At 52.1% G+C, this 14,774-nt stretch overlaps 1 pseudogene; it reads left to right on the top strand.

Annotated features, from left to right (window-relative positions):
- Nucleotides 1–290: 290 nt before the first annotated feature.
- LOC146811742 (U2 spliceosomal RNA) lies at nucleotides 291–449 on the top strand (annotated as a pseudogene).
- Nucleotides 450–14,774: the final 14,325 nt, after the last annotated feature.

The raw sequence follows: 14,774 nt of genomic DNA, 5'->3' as shown, positions 1-14,774 counted from the left end.
TTTTTAGCCATTTGCGCTGTCTCGCGACAGTTCGCGCCCGCAGTGATGTCATGCGTCGCGTGATCACGTCTTTCTTCTCGCGATCATGCACCGCGAGACAACTGAAAAGAAGATGGCCGCGCCCGCATCTTCGCGATATTTCCGCGTGTTTGCGATAATTTTTAACATTTTCGCGATAATTTGCGAAAGTGGATTTCGCAAATTCCGCCCACCCCTAATTTAAATCTGGCACTTTTCAGAAGCTGCCCTCTTTTCCCCACCTCATCGCATCCGTTGTATCTGTGGAATTGGTTGCTTCTCGGCCTTTTGGCTAAGATCAAGCGTAGTGCCTATTCTTATCAGAGTGAAACCATTGTTCAGTAGGAGTAATTTTTATAATAATTGGATCTACGACTTCGACGTTGGAGCAAAGTAAATTTGCATTGTACATGCAAATTGATGTAAATTTCAGAAAAGCCCCAACTGACTTCTAAGGAAGGGCGAGGAGGGATACCAGCGTGCTAGTATCTGTTTGTTCACTAGGAGCGCAAAATATTACCCCCAAAGACCTATAGTCATCTCTTAGAGCTAGGTAATGTTGCTCTCACTAGGCACTCTATTTTTCTTGGCATTTCGCAGGACTAATATTGGAGGACTAACAATCGTCCTAAAACCTTTCACAGGCCTCATAAAACACCCAAACTTCTGGTGAGGGAATTTATGCTTGGGTGGAGAAACATATAACCATCACTTTAGCTCTTAGGGGTGTTTAGCAGAGTTTCTTGCACAGCAAGCAATTGTTGCCTGCTAGTTGGCTCAGGACAGGGAACACCTGTAGGTAACGGGTAATCCCCAGGGTAACCCAGTGAGACACCGACAACCCAAAAGGTAGGACCCATGGCAACCGCGACGGTTGAAGACATAGACAATGGTGCCCCAGGTACCAGTGCTGAAGGCATCCCCCATCAGATGCCTTGAAGCCCAGCCCCCTGGGGAGGCCAACATCGAGGCAAGTAAGGCAGTTCCCCAGAAGCAAGCGCCAGTGCTGGGAAGGCTGGCCCCAAAAAGACCCAGGGGACACCTGAAAACCCCACAGCTGCCAAACCAGGGAGCAAAGTGAAGGGTGGGGAAAGGACCAGCTGAGAGGACCAGACAAGGGACCGCCCGAACACTTCAATGGGTTCAATCTCACCCATAGACATTCCCAGGTTATGACGTGGGAGTTAAAGAATAAGAAGGGACCCAAACTGGACCGAGACCTGTTCCTGAACAAGGTCGTCAAAACAGCAGGGATCACAGGACAGGAAGTGCTGAGCTGCGAAGCCTCAGCATCAGGATGGATTTTTCTCCTCAGCTTCGTCACCCAAGCCCTCTACAGGAAGTACTGGGAGTTCGTCCAGGGGAAGAAGGAGGAAAAGCCATACTGTGACTTCAGCGTATCGGCAGGATGGGAGCCAGCATCAATGGAGAAGAGGATCACGGTGGAGATGACCAGCCCCCACATCCCAGACCAAGACATCGTGTCCCTCCTCCAACGATATGCCACCATCAAGACAGGACCCACCAAAGTCTGAGACAGCAGAGGAATGTGAAACACGACCTGGCAAGCAATCGTCAGCCTCCACAAGGACCCAGCAGCAAGGGATGGACTGAGACACCCACTGGCGAGCTTCTGCCTAGAAGCCAACGAGGGCAAGATCAAGTATCCAGGACAGCCCTTCAAATGCCGGAAGTGCCAGGTCTTGGGACACATGGGAAAAGACTGCTTGGAGAAGTTCTGCAGGATCTGCAAACAGACCGGACACAAGGCAAGCGGATGCAGCGGCAAGAAAATGTGCAACTTCTGCAGAGTAGGAGGTCACACCTACTACCGATGCGCCATGTTTGACATGCCGAGGACCTATGCAGCGGCAGCAGGGGGAACCCCAGCCTGGAGGACCACTAGACCAATGCTGTCCCCAGCTGCCAACACCGAGGTGAACGCCCTCCTGAAGGATGCAAGGCGAGAGATGCCCAAGAAACCAAAAGCACCCAGGAAGGGTGACCAGAAAGGCCTGGCCCGAAGGCCCCAACACCCCCAGGACTGGACCCAAAGACCACAGAGGACCCCAAGGCAGGACCGACCCCAAGATAAACCAACACCCCGAATGGGATGGTGCAGGCTAAGGAAGTCCAGAAACCCAAGGGAGCCCCAGATGAAGGAACACAACAAGTAGCCCCACCAACAGAAGCCCCAAGGGAGACAGACCCTACACCAGAAGTGGAGACAAAGGAGGAGGAGGCGGCAAAGGATCCAGCCACGGCAAAGGGGAGGAAAAAGAAGAAGAAGAAACAACCCAAGAGAATGGAAGAGAGCAGCACCAGGGGCAACGATGAGGAGCTCACAAAGGCATGGAACCAGGTGAAGTCCCAGACGCTGCGAAAGAAGTGCTCAAAGGACAAAGAAGAGGGGGAGGAACGAAGGTAAGCCAATTCCAGACACCAACAGGCACCCCCACCAGAAGCACCACTGCCCGAACCCAAGCGGGAAAAGGAGGCGAGGGACGCAGCAGCAGCCACAGCTCTCCAACGGGGAAGCAGTAGGAAGCGGCAGATGGCAAGGAAAGAGGACTTTGTTGCCAGTAAGAAAATCAACAAGGCTGAGTCAGATGACGAAGACGTTGTCATCATCGAAGACGAGGAGATGGAGGACGAAGGAGATAACCAGGTGGAGGACCCCATCCAGTATGCACTCTAAGAACTCCACCAGCAACTGAACATGATGGGAACCACCACAGTCACAGGAGAGGAGACGCGGAGAATCCCAGACATGGAAACAGAAGTCCTCATCAGGGGCACTGAAGACAGCACAGGAGAGGAAGAGCAAGACCAGCGAGCAGCTAAACAGAGCAGGCCAGGGCCTTCAACCTCAGTAGTGGTTTTGAACAAGACACTGACAGCTAGTGCTGAGACAATGGCTGTATCATTGTTCGCCCTAAATGTCAGAAGTGTGAAAGGCCAGGTGAGGCAGGTTGGCACGTTGTGCTTCCTGGCCACCCAGAACCAAGATAATTCTTTTCTGCAGGAATGAGGGATTCCCTATGCCCAGTCGCACAGCTAGCTCGAATGGCAGTGGATGCACGGGCCATCATTTTGGTCCAGAGGAAACAATTGCAAATCATCTGGAGTCACCATTCTGATCAAGGGGAGGCATTTCACCACTGACAAGGTCACCGTGCAGGTCAATGGCAGAGTGCTGGTCATGGACGACTCATAAGCTGGTGAGCCCGTTAGGCTCATCAACGTCTATGCCCCCCGGAGAAGAATGAGTGGCTCAGGATATTCAGGGTGCTCAGGAGGCAACTCGTGTCCTCCAGGACCATCCTGGTGGATTTTGATTTCAACTGCACAGTAGAGATAGATGGACGTACTGGGTCAGACTCTGTGGGATGGACGTGATGTCCAGGTTGTTGGTGGAGATGATAGGTGAGGCGTCCCTCTGGGATATCATCGGGAACATGGGGCTGAACGACTGGAGTAGGCCCGGATGGATCTGTGTGTTCACGGAGCAAGTTCCTATTCACATCCCCAACGGTAAAGCCTGGACAAAGCTCCATGGTCGGCGTCCACTTCACTGACCACAGAGCAGTCAGTTTTGAGGGGAAAATTATAGGGAAGTTCCCCACTGGCCCAGGATAGTGAAGCTGAACTGGTCGTTGTTGGAAAACGAGGAGTTAGTGGCAAACCTCAGAGTCGCATATGTAGAGTGGAAAGACATGAAGGACCTCTTTTACTCCACCAGTGAGTGGTGGGAATGGGTGAAGGACAGGTTCCGGAGCTTTTTCCAGGATTCAAGCAGAGCTGCTGCACATGAAAAGAAGAGGTCGTTCAGGAAGCTGCAGAGCAAGCTTCAGCAACTGTACAAACTCGAGTTTGGGGGATGGGACGTGGACGATTACCTGGATGAAACCCAAAAATGGTTCACGGAGAACTTCAGTGAAGAATCTAGGAAAATTATCTTCCGGACCATAACGAGAACTTCGAGAAGGACGAGAAATGCAACTCGTTCTTCTTCAAGAAACTTCATTGGGCTCACACACCGCTGGTAGAGCTTCGGGACTCATAGGGAAATGAGTGAAGAGGGAGGTGATGTTCAAGACCCATGACAAGGGAGACAAGGGAGTGACGGACATAGCCACCATCCTGAGGGGGATCTTCGTGTACCACTGTGTGAGGAGCCCCCTGAGGACCTAAGATGAGAGCTATGCTGGCTTTCTGATGGGACATATCTTCCTATTGCCAACTTGGAGGCGCCATGGATGGGCAGAATGGGTGATCGCCGTCCCCTACAACTGGGACACCCCATGGTTCTACCAGGAAGTCAAAAGTTAATCAGGGAGTTTGGTCTGGAGGCAACCACTCCAGCCACGTGGACTCCGAAGATCATCCAACGCCAGATAAATGCAAGAGACATCAGCGAACCGATCAGTGCCCTCCCCTAGGCCACAGCGGGCCACGTCTAGGAGAACATCGCCTGCAAGTGCCTGACCAACTAGCATAAATACATCGCCTGGTTGGCAATCCAAGGAGGACAGCCAGTGAGAGCCTTCATGCATGCAAGAGAGCCCAACCGATACAAGTCCTGCCCTAGAGGGTGCACCACGGATGAGGCGACCTACCATCTCTTCTGGGAGTGCGCATATGCACAGGACCTGCTGAATGCCCTAGGCATGGAGCTCAGGGCCTGGATACCAACATCATGCATCACTGTGGACTCAGTGATGTATGGTCTGTTTCTAAGGACACACACACTCTGGGACCTCCAGGACTGCTGGAGGCTCCTTTGCTGCTTTAAAGATGTTCTTCTGTTTTCTAGAAACTGCCTGGTAGTAGGGAAGAAGGAGACATCGACCCTGGGGTGCCGAAAGATGATCCACAGTCTCCTACGTGACTACGCTGCACTGGACGGATCAGATGAAGACAGCGACAACTAAACCTGAGGACCCAAAGGAGTCCCCCTGCCCTTACCTTGGGGGATCCCCAGAGGGGCCTCTAACCTCCTTGTCCTTTTTCCCTTTAATCCAGGATCTGAATGGCAACAGGGGAGAGGAGACCACGGATGAAGACAGGTGGAGTAAATGTAGTTATTTACAATATGTTTTTTTTTTTTATTTATTGCATTTTTAGGTACAAACAACAAAGATCTATGCATCCACATCATTATGTGCCATTCAGAGTTTGTACATGGCGCTTTCTAAAGTAACATGACCTTAGACAGGGTAGTGGCCCATCAATAGTCAATTTAGGCTGTGCATGACCTCTCATCCTCTTCCTCCCTCACCCGTATCCCATCCCCCAGCAGCTTCATACAATCCCCTCTCACAAGTATTATCCCATTCTGTGCCTGTGCCTTCACGACCCCGTCGTTCACTCCTAAAATCTGACTGCATTGAGGGTAGTCCCACTCCCCCTATCTTGATCTCGCATTCCCAACATCGGGGGGCCAATGGTGGGTGAGTTAGTAAATACATTCGTAAGGGGTCCCATATATCCCTCTGTCTAAAGGTAGGCGGAAGAAGTTCGGCATATGCCAAGGATTGTTCTTGCCATAATATGAGGTCTTGGATCCAGACTTTGAATTTAGGTTCCCTGCCCCTTCCTCACATGCAGGCAACCCTTCTTATAGCCAATAAAATCCCCAGTGCAGTGAATTTCCAATGAGCAGCGTCAATCTCTACAGTAGTTATTTACAATATGTATTTGACTAACGTGACCGTTTCCCTTCACAGGAAAAAGGTCATTGGGATAGCTTGTGCACTCTTGTTACTAAGTTCATTACCAACAACTTACGAATAATAGGGTGACGATTGATATATCAGAACCAGAAACGAGGCCCTGACAAAGGAAAAAAAAAATAGAATAAAAATTGTCCTTTTTTCCAGGAGTTAGTATTCCCTGCTGCTCAGCTTCGGTCAATCAACTAAGGTGCAGGTGTTTCGCACGTTGGGGGGATTACACTGCAAAACCACTTTTGCTTGATGGGTTTGTCTCTGTTCCATGGCTTCTTGTTTCGCTGCACTACCGGGAGTTGGTGAGTCTCCCCAGTGTGGCATCCCGTGTATTGTGCATGCTCCCATTGATAGTTTGGGAATCTGCAGCGCAGAGCCAAAGTACAGCGCATTTGGTGTCCCACTAGTGCAAGGGTTCATGTCCCCTTTGCTGTTTGCTTCATTTTTAGGTTAAGCCTGGGCAGCGCATGTGCTGCTGCTAGGCATGCAAGAGTGGAGTGTGTCTTTGAAGCCCCGCCCACTTGCCGCCCATATTTTTAATTGGCTTGTGTCATTGTCCTCCGTAAACGCTAACTTCTGAGTCATTATTAGGCTTGTTAGTCACTCCTTGGCACCGCCTTCTCTGCATTTGTTACCTCTCCTAATGACTGGACCTTTTACTGGTGTTCTTACATGGTCTGCTTTATAAGTCGGTGAGCACTATTTTATTTGATGCTCTTCCCCTCTTCCACCCACTACCTCGCAGTGCCCGCTTTTATTTTAATTTTTACTAATGGCGGTCTGCTTTAACTATAGCATGCACATTTATTTATTTATTTATTTTAGCAGCATGGTCCGCATTTAGCAGCCGGGCTTATTTATTTAGTTTTACTAGCGCCCATTCAGCGCTTTCACATTCATGAAGGCCGTGCCCCTTTCTTTCCACAAACCGAGTCTAAAGAAAGGTACGCGGAAACATTAAAGTGAAAGCACAACATCGGCACTTTTACCCCTTAAAAAAAATCACCTGTTTGTCAACTTGACAAACAGATGCTTCTTTTTTGTGAAAGCCCCCATGCCGCAGTTTCACTTTAATGTCGGCCGCGCACCTTTCTTTAGACGCAGCTTGTCTAAAGAAAGGAGCGCGGCCTTCATGAATGTGAAAGTACCATGGGCCCTAGTAAAACATAATATTTGCAATGCAATAGATATCGCATTTGCAAAAGTTTAAGCTATTGCATTGCCAATAGCTTAAACTCTCGTTAATTCAAGACCCATTACATTCCAAATGGCCAAGCAACCACGCCGCTCAGGAGTGGGTAAGTCTTCTGAGCGGTCACAGCAGATTGAATGTGCGTGCCATCCTACTGCTAAACTATGTATGCAGTTAAGGGTCTATTCTTGACCAAGGGCTCGTATCCCACCCTAGGAATTATACTGCAAGTCTTAGATCTGCGGCTTTCCGAGCCCCCCACAGGGGGCCAAAAAAGAGGGCAGCCCTCTAGTGCCATCGGGGCACCCCACACCCCCTTATGGGCAGGGACTCAGGGAGGAGTCCCACCCAGCCTTGTTGCAGCACGCAAGGCGAGCATCACTTCCTGTGCGCGAGGACAGGTGGAGGGGTATATATGCCTCCCCCACCATCTGGACGTCCTCTTGTGCGCGCTGGACACGCCGTCGTGGTTGCATCAGTTCCAGGTCGTCGTGGTCGCATCTCTGTCACGGGATAGTCAGGACGGTAGTCGGTGAGTGGCTAGTTGAGGCCCCCCTTGTTTTGCCCCCTGCCCCGGTGCTCGGCTGGGTCTCCCGCAGCATGGTCACCATTGCAGCTCCGGCAAAGGCCGCGAGTGCGTGGTGGGGTCGGGGTAAGGACAACGGATTGGGGTGTTCACCGCCCAAATTTACAGGCGTTTTAGATGTGGTCTGGGTCGGGCGCTAGCCCGCATGCTGACCCCGGCGGGGCTGGGGCAAGGGGTTGCCTGTTTGGGCCTGGGGCACACTGCGCACCTGGACCGGAAAGAGCTCGGGAGTCGGGTCAGATAGGTCGCACTGACCGGGTCCCCCCTTCCAGTAAAGTCCGCAGCACTGAGTTTTAAGGGCAGTGTCTTTTGCAGTGCTGCCTGTTCCACATTATCCAGACACAACGTGCTGGTTAAATTGACTACTGACACTGGACACGCCGTCGGGAGGGTTGTCCGATCGTTGCTGTTCCAGCGAGCCAAGTGGCTCGACGCTGTTCCGGTCGGGCTCCCGCCTGCTACGCAAGATTAGTAATGGTGAGTGCTCCATGCCACCCCCCTCCTCCCGTCTCAGGGACAGTCCAGCTTGGCCATGGCGCGGGCTGCCATGGGGAGGGGGAAGCACTTTGTTATCTGGTCAGCCGCCAGCGGCGGTGGTCAGTGACCAGACCAGCGTGGTACGGGATATGCCCGGGGGTGTGGGAGCATTCTCCCAGCCGTGACTTTAACCATCTTTTGGCTGGGGCCGTGTGCAAGTTCTTGAAATACTGTCCTGTACTCCCTGGGGTACGCGTCCTACGGGTTTCTGGCGGGCCTAATGGGTAGCAACAGAGGACTCAGCTGGGTGTTTGCAGGGTTCCCTGTGGGCTGGGGGGTCATGGGCCTGTGTAGTGGCACCAAGGCACGCTCGCCGAGATCTCGCAAATGGCGAAGTGCCTAACCCATTTATGGTGTCCCCCGGGGCGAGGCTTTCTGTTGGGGGCTAGAGGATGCGCTGCATGACGAGCCCGGGCACGCGTCGTTCTCCCTGTAGTGGGCATGTGGGGTAGTGCGAGCGGTTGATGGTTTTGCTTTCTGAGGCTTAATGAGATGCACGAAGCCCGGAGTTAAAGTCCCACGCCGTTTTGGCATCGGAGATAGTGGCTGCATGGGTAAGAAAACTGGGCTGTCCTGGTACTATGAGGAACTGTTTACAGTCAGGGAGGCCCCTGCTTACCCACTTACAACTCTCCTGTCTGCCCGCTGAGTTCCTGATTGTGGGGGTTAGTGTTTGTTCCCCTCGGTTTAGATTTGCGGTTGGCTGGAGGCTTCAGGAGGGGGACAATCGAGCAGGTTGCTAATGTGTGGCCTGAGCTGCCAACTGGGGGAGCCTGGTACCGAGCGCGGCGTCTGCCGCACCCGTGATCTTGAGCAGGACGCAGTGTTTACAAGATGGTCGGGTCATTAGGCGGCATTTTGTTGGGGGCTGCAGCTTGGACCTAACGCCGCTGCTGGTGTGGCGCAGGGCTTGTTTACTGCATCGGTGGGGTTTGGGTGCTGCATGCACCGAGGGGCCGCATCCGCTGGTCGAGGAGTTGAGAGGCGATAGCCCCGACCCAAGTGCAGTGCATGCCCTACATGCCCCTGGTGAGCTCATTCCTTACTGCCGGCTGGCCTTGGGGACTTGGTCTGCGCGGTGGGGGAGGTGGCGGCGAGCTCTGCGGGGCTCCCTCTCCGTGGCTGTAGGCTGTGAGGCAGACCGGAGACTCGGCCCGCGTGGGTACAGACAAGTACCGCCGTCCTTGTCTGTGCTTACACAAATGTTTTGTACAACACTGGTTGCGTCGTCCTAGGCAAGGTGGTGTTATTGTTACCCCACGTCCTTGAAGAAATACATTTTGACAGATGTCTTTACTGCAGCCACTGTGGTGTTATTGTTACCCCACAAAAGGAGAAATAAAGTATTAAGCGGAATTCGCACAGTAAGGTGGGTGCAAACCCAGTTGTTACACATTCAATATTTTATAATAAATGCTTTGGGGCACCTACAGCAGTGAGGAATGCTTCCTGATTGCCTAGGACTTGAGGGTTAGTCAGGGCCAATTTGTCGGTTGAGCGACTTGTGCAGGCGAAGGCTCATTACACTTCTTGCACACCAGTTCGGAATTGATGCATTGCGTTAGGATCCCTGGGCATATAGGAAGGCCAGACAAGCAGCCAGGGGGTTACAGAGCAGGGGCACTCTGCTCTTAGCATAGTATATGCAGACTGCATCACCTCACCTAGGAAGCAAGCTGTGCTCGGGTGCTGGGTGGGACCCATACAGGACATCAAGTAATAATTGAGCAATGCTACTTGCCGGAGAAGATCATTTTATTGGGAAGCAATTGTGCGCTGCAGGTGGCCATTCCTTGCTTGAGATAGATGATGGCTTTAGGTCACTGATAATACATACTGGTCCAGTGGCTACCGGGCCATCGCAGCCCAGGTTGGGGGGTCAACCCTGTTAAATCCTAGGGTGGACTAGGAGGGTATGGGACTGGTGCTTAGGAAACCCTGACAGAGCATAGGAGATGCTGGCAGTAGGCCCAGCACTCCACCAGTCTCCCCCACTAGTGGTATTAAAAGCATTTCACCTGTCCGCTGAGCTACAGCGGGCTGTTCCGTTGGGGGAGAACTACAGCAGGAGACTAGTAGGGGGGAGGTCCCCCAACACATCCTCGCCTCCACTGTTGTTCTCAACTGCCCATGGAGAGTTCAAATACCTGTGCTAGTTCATCCAGAGACACAGTATCATTTCACTGTAAACAATCACAAAGTTGCAAGCATGAGATTCCCCCAAGGTCAACTGGTCACATTATCAGCAATAAAGCTGCCTGGGTAGTCTGGGTGCAGTCACCACAGATCTAACTGAACAAGCAACAGTCCTGCAGCAAAGAAGGGATGTTGTATTGATTGCCCACTCAGCAATATGACTATTGCACAGGGGGATTGAGAGTGTGTCAAGGGACACGGGTGGGGGGGCGACAACACTAGACGGTCAGCTTATGCTGGGTAGGAGGTTTCGGATCACCAACTAGAAGGGTGCCAAGTGGCAAAAACCAGTAAATGGGTTTAATATATGTGTGTCTCTGGCGTTACAGCTGTGTGAAGCCAGTCTCATTTAGACGTACGCCCAGGTGAAAATGGTGTGCTTTTTAAGGTTCTCATGACCAATGCAGTTTGTGGTATCTCCCAGCGGATCCACTGAAGATGTCCCGCAGCCAAACATGAAGCTGGGAACCTGGGATTCAGACACTTCAGCGGGTTTAAGCATCCAGGGTCAGAGATGGATAGCAGGCACTGTGAATGTGTGATCCGACGGTTAGTCAAGCAAGCGAGGTGCGCTGCGTAAGTTGTCACTACACGATAGGGTGAGGTGTCGCCTATAGTGGGCACAATACATACATTGTTTCAAACCAGATTTGACACCATTAAGGTTCACCAGGGTTTAGCAATCAAAGGGGTCTGTGCAATTGTCTGGAATGGGGTGCAGGGACGTGTTGTTACAGTTAAGCTCAAATGCCCCGCCAGCTACATTAGCCACGCTGAGTGGGGACGCTGTCAGCCAACATAATGTGCTGCCGTCCCAATAAATGGGGTAACAAGGGATCAAGCACAATAGGCTAATATGTCAAAAGAACATTTGGCACATCCAGTGTTCAACAAAAACTAAAATTTAACGGAGCAGGTAATTTTCCACCGCTGGGGATGCTCCGGGTGGACAGTGGGTACCCCCACCCCCACCTATTTGGGAATATTCTAAGATGGGGGTAAAGTAGGACTTAGTCAATCCTGAATGTTAGGTACCATATTGCAGACAGTGCGCACTGTTCAAATCAGACAGATTCTCTAAGAGGGTATGCCTAGGGGGTTTCACCACAGAGGGAGCTGAGCGGGCAAAATTCTCATAAGGAATAAGTGATGCAGGGCAAGTGCTGGGGGGCAGCCTTTCTCATTGTCACATTTGCCTAGTTATGAACATTCCTGTGCGTCATGATTTATCAAGCAAAGGGACTGTGCAAATATTAAGTATAATCCTTCTTGCTCTAATAGCCAAAGTAGGCAGGCGGGTGAAGGAGCGGTCTCGTAACAAGTGAGCTGCTGTCCCAGAGATGGAAGACACTGGTGTCCAAGCAAACACAGTGCTAGAAGGGCGGAAGCTAGGTGAGATCAGCAAATGGATGGGGCAATGTGAGCCACAGTGTCTGAAATCGTCCCGCCCAGAGCTGGCACGGGGTGGAGTCATGTGAGGCAGTGGAACTTTCACGCAGAAGGCTGAATAGTTAATTGCACAAGTCACAGGCCAATGGGGCTTTGATTTCATCAGACTCTAGCTGATCCAGGTTACGTCAAGGGCCATCATGAGATAGATGGGGTTCATTTATCACCGGTAGTGATGGGATTCCTTTCTTCTAGATTTGCAGGGGGCTAAGTCTGAGGAGGCTGTTGAGCATTCCCGGAAGCGGGTTAACAGTTCAATGCGTAAGTTCACAGACCAGAGGGGTCTGGGTTTCGTCAGACATGAGATGATCCAAGAAAAGGTGAAAGGATACTTTGAGGCTGATGGGGTTCACTTATCGCCAGTAGGATAGACTCTTCCTTTTAGATTTGCGAGAGGCGCTAGAGATGAGAGGTTGCAGGTAAGACCATAGCTATTTGGTGGGGGGCTCTGGCGGCGACGGTGGCCACCTCCAGAGCTGTGGCGGAGTTACAGGGCGATCTAGAAGCAAAGGGGTACAGAAGGGTACCTCTGCGCAGCACAATAGGGGTGCCAGAGCCAAATCCCAGGAGCCTCATGGGAGGTTCCTGGAAAACTGTGTCGGCGCCATGTTAGTCCTTCGGGCGGTTGTGGGCCTGAACAACCGGGGGCTTGCTCCGCCCTGAAAGGGGCGTGAGTAATAAGGGATCATGTGTCACGTAATCCGGGAGGAGGATCACCAGAAGTGGCAGCACAGATGGGGTTGGCCCAGTGCTGCTTGCCTCATCAGACGGGCAGGCGGCCTAGATGGTTGCCTGTCCTTGGATCGCCCGTAAGATAACCCACCATATTACATAACGGTGTATGTAATAAACCTGCAGCAATTTCACCGAAACAGAAAATGTGTGGTGTGTTTATTTATTAGCATGAATGTTACGTGTGGTGGGGTGGGGAGTGTGGCCAATGGTGGTGCTATGCGGCTGTCCGAGGCCCCCGCAGGGGGCCACTAAAGAGGGCAGCCCTCTAGTGCCATCGGGGCACCCCACACCCCCTTATAGGCAGGGACTCAGGGAGTCCCTCCCAGGCTTGTTGCAGCGCGCAAGGCGAGCGTCACTTCCTGTGCGCGAGGACAGGGGGAGGGGTATATATGCCTCCCCCACAACCTGGCTGTCCTCTTTTATGCGCCGGACACGCCGTCTCCCACCCTACCGCTTACCCGACGTGGTTCGTGGCAGGCAGGATACAGAGAATGTTGTAATGTTGTCTTTTTTCATTGCAGGCGGAGTTACAGGGCGATCTGGAAGCAAAGGGGTACAGAAGGGTACCTCTGTGTGGCACAAAAGGGGTGCCAGAGCCAAATCCCAGGAGTCTCATGGGAGGTTCCTGGAAAACCGGGTTGGCGCCCCGTTAGTTGAAAGGGGCATGAGTAATAAGGGACCATGTGTCACGTGATCCGTGAAGAGGATCACCAGAAGGGGCAGCACAGATGGGGTTGGCCCCAGTGCTGCTTAGCTTATCAGGCGGGCAGGCGGCCCAGATGGTTGCCTGCCCTTGGATCGCTCGTAAGATAACCCACCATATTACATAATGGTGTATGTAATAAACCTGCAGCAATTTTACCCAAACAGAAAATGTGTGGTGTGTTTATTTATTAGCATGCATGTTACGTGTGGTGGTGTGGGGAGTGTTGCCAATGGTGGTGCTATGGGCCGTGCAGCTCGGGAGTCGGTAAGTCTCTCCGGGCGGCCACAGCAATGCCAGGAGGTGAAGAAGTCTACTTACTGGCTGCCACAATAGAGTGTGCACTGTGCTGGAACTGGGTCCAATTTAGCCTTTGATCAATATCCAGGCAAATCTCCTGATAGGCAATAGAATGGTGTTTTTTGCGCCGAACCAGCTTCGGTTGCACCGCACAATCGGAGTCGCGCCACTCGAGAGAAGGTGCGTCTCTCCGAGCCGCCGGCATTCAAGGGAAGGTTGTCGCCGGTCAAGGCATGGGATTGTTCTTTTGTTTTGTTTCTTGCTACTCTCCGGCGGTCACCTGTGGTTTGTTGACGCACAAACTCACCCAGGAAGTCACACGTGAAACCACAAACATATCGTTAGGTAGCATTGGAGTGAATGTGCAACAGGGGCTGTTTAAGTGATGTAATAAATACATTTCTTAGCAGGTCAGTTTGAAATACTTAAATAGTATTTCTAGTATTATAGTATGATGTTCTTTCTGGATACTGTGTCTGCTGTATAATAAGAGGCAGTTTATCTCATTAAAAGGGTGGAGCAGTAGCTGTTTTCCACATGCAATGGAAGTGAGCTCTCACATGAGGTTCAATGAATCAATCAGGGAGAATATAAACGCGCTACTCATCGGATTCAGATCCTGACCGATGCGCTTCACAGGAAATGGTTTGTTGTGCATCGATGCTAATGTGCTCGTGTTTCTATCCCCAGATTAGTGTCCATTGACGTATTCTAGTTTGCGTTCCTCTCAGTACTCCCTTTCGCACTGGATTTAGGATTAAATCTGTTTTATTCAAAAAACAAAAAAAAAACCAAAAAAAACACAGTATCGGAATGGCAGCAGCAGCTGGCGCCTACAACCCTGCGGGCCGGCTGATCACAGCTCCTGTAAGTTAACCCCCCAGAACCCCATCCGAGCCCCCTAGGCAGATCCCTTCTAAACACAGCATGTCGCCTACAACCCCGTGGGGCCGGCCGCGTCTCAACTGCACTGTTCAAGAGGGACCCCGGATCCTCTGCTGGGCAACTCTAACTACACCCCCCCCTGTACCATCCAATGGAGCCCACCCGTGGGGAACCTCCCCGCCATGCGCTTGCCCGGGATGGGTGGGCCCCACGCTGACGAACCCTCGGTCCCGGGCATAGGCCTCGTGACCCTGAACCACCCTAAGGAGGAACCTCCGCTTCGATACTTCCTGACCCAAAACAACTGAAAAACTAAGAAACATTTCCCCAAACACCCCCCCGTCCCGCTCCCCCACCCCGCCCTGCTCCCTCCCCCTGCCTTCCCCCCCTATGTTCGTCGTCCAGTGCGCGCCACCAGGCCCACCGCGAAACCGCTCGCCGTCT

This window comes from Triturus cristatus, chromosome 7 (assembly GCF_964204655.1).
Source record: "Triturus cristatus chromosome 7, aTriCri1.1, whole genome shotgun sequence".
In the NCBI taxonomy this organism is placed as follows: domain Eukaryota; kingdom Metazoa; phylum Chordata; class Amphibia; order Caudata; family Salamandridae; genus Triturus; species Triturus cristatus.
Note: the sequence above shows the minus strand (reverse complement) of the source record. Positions and strands in the feature narration are given on the sequence as shown.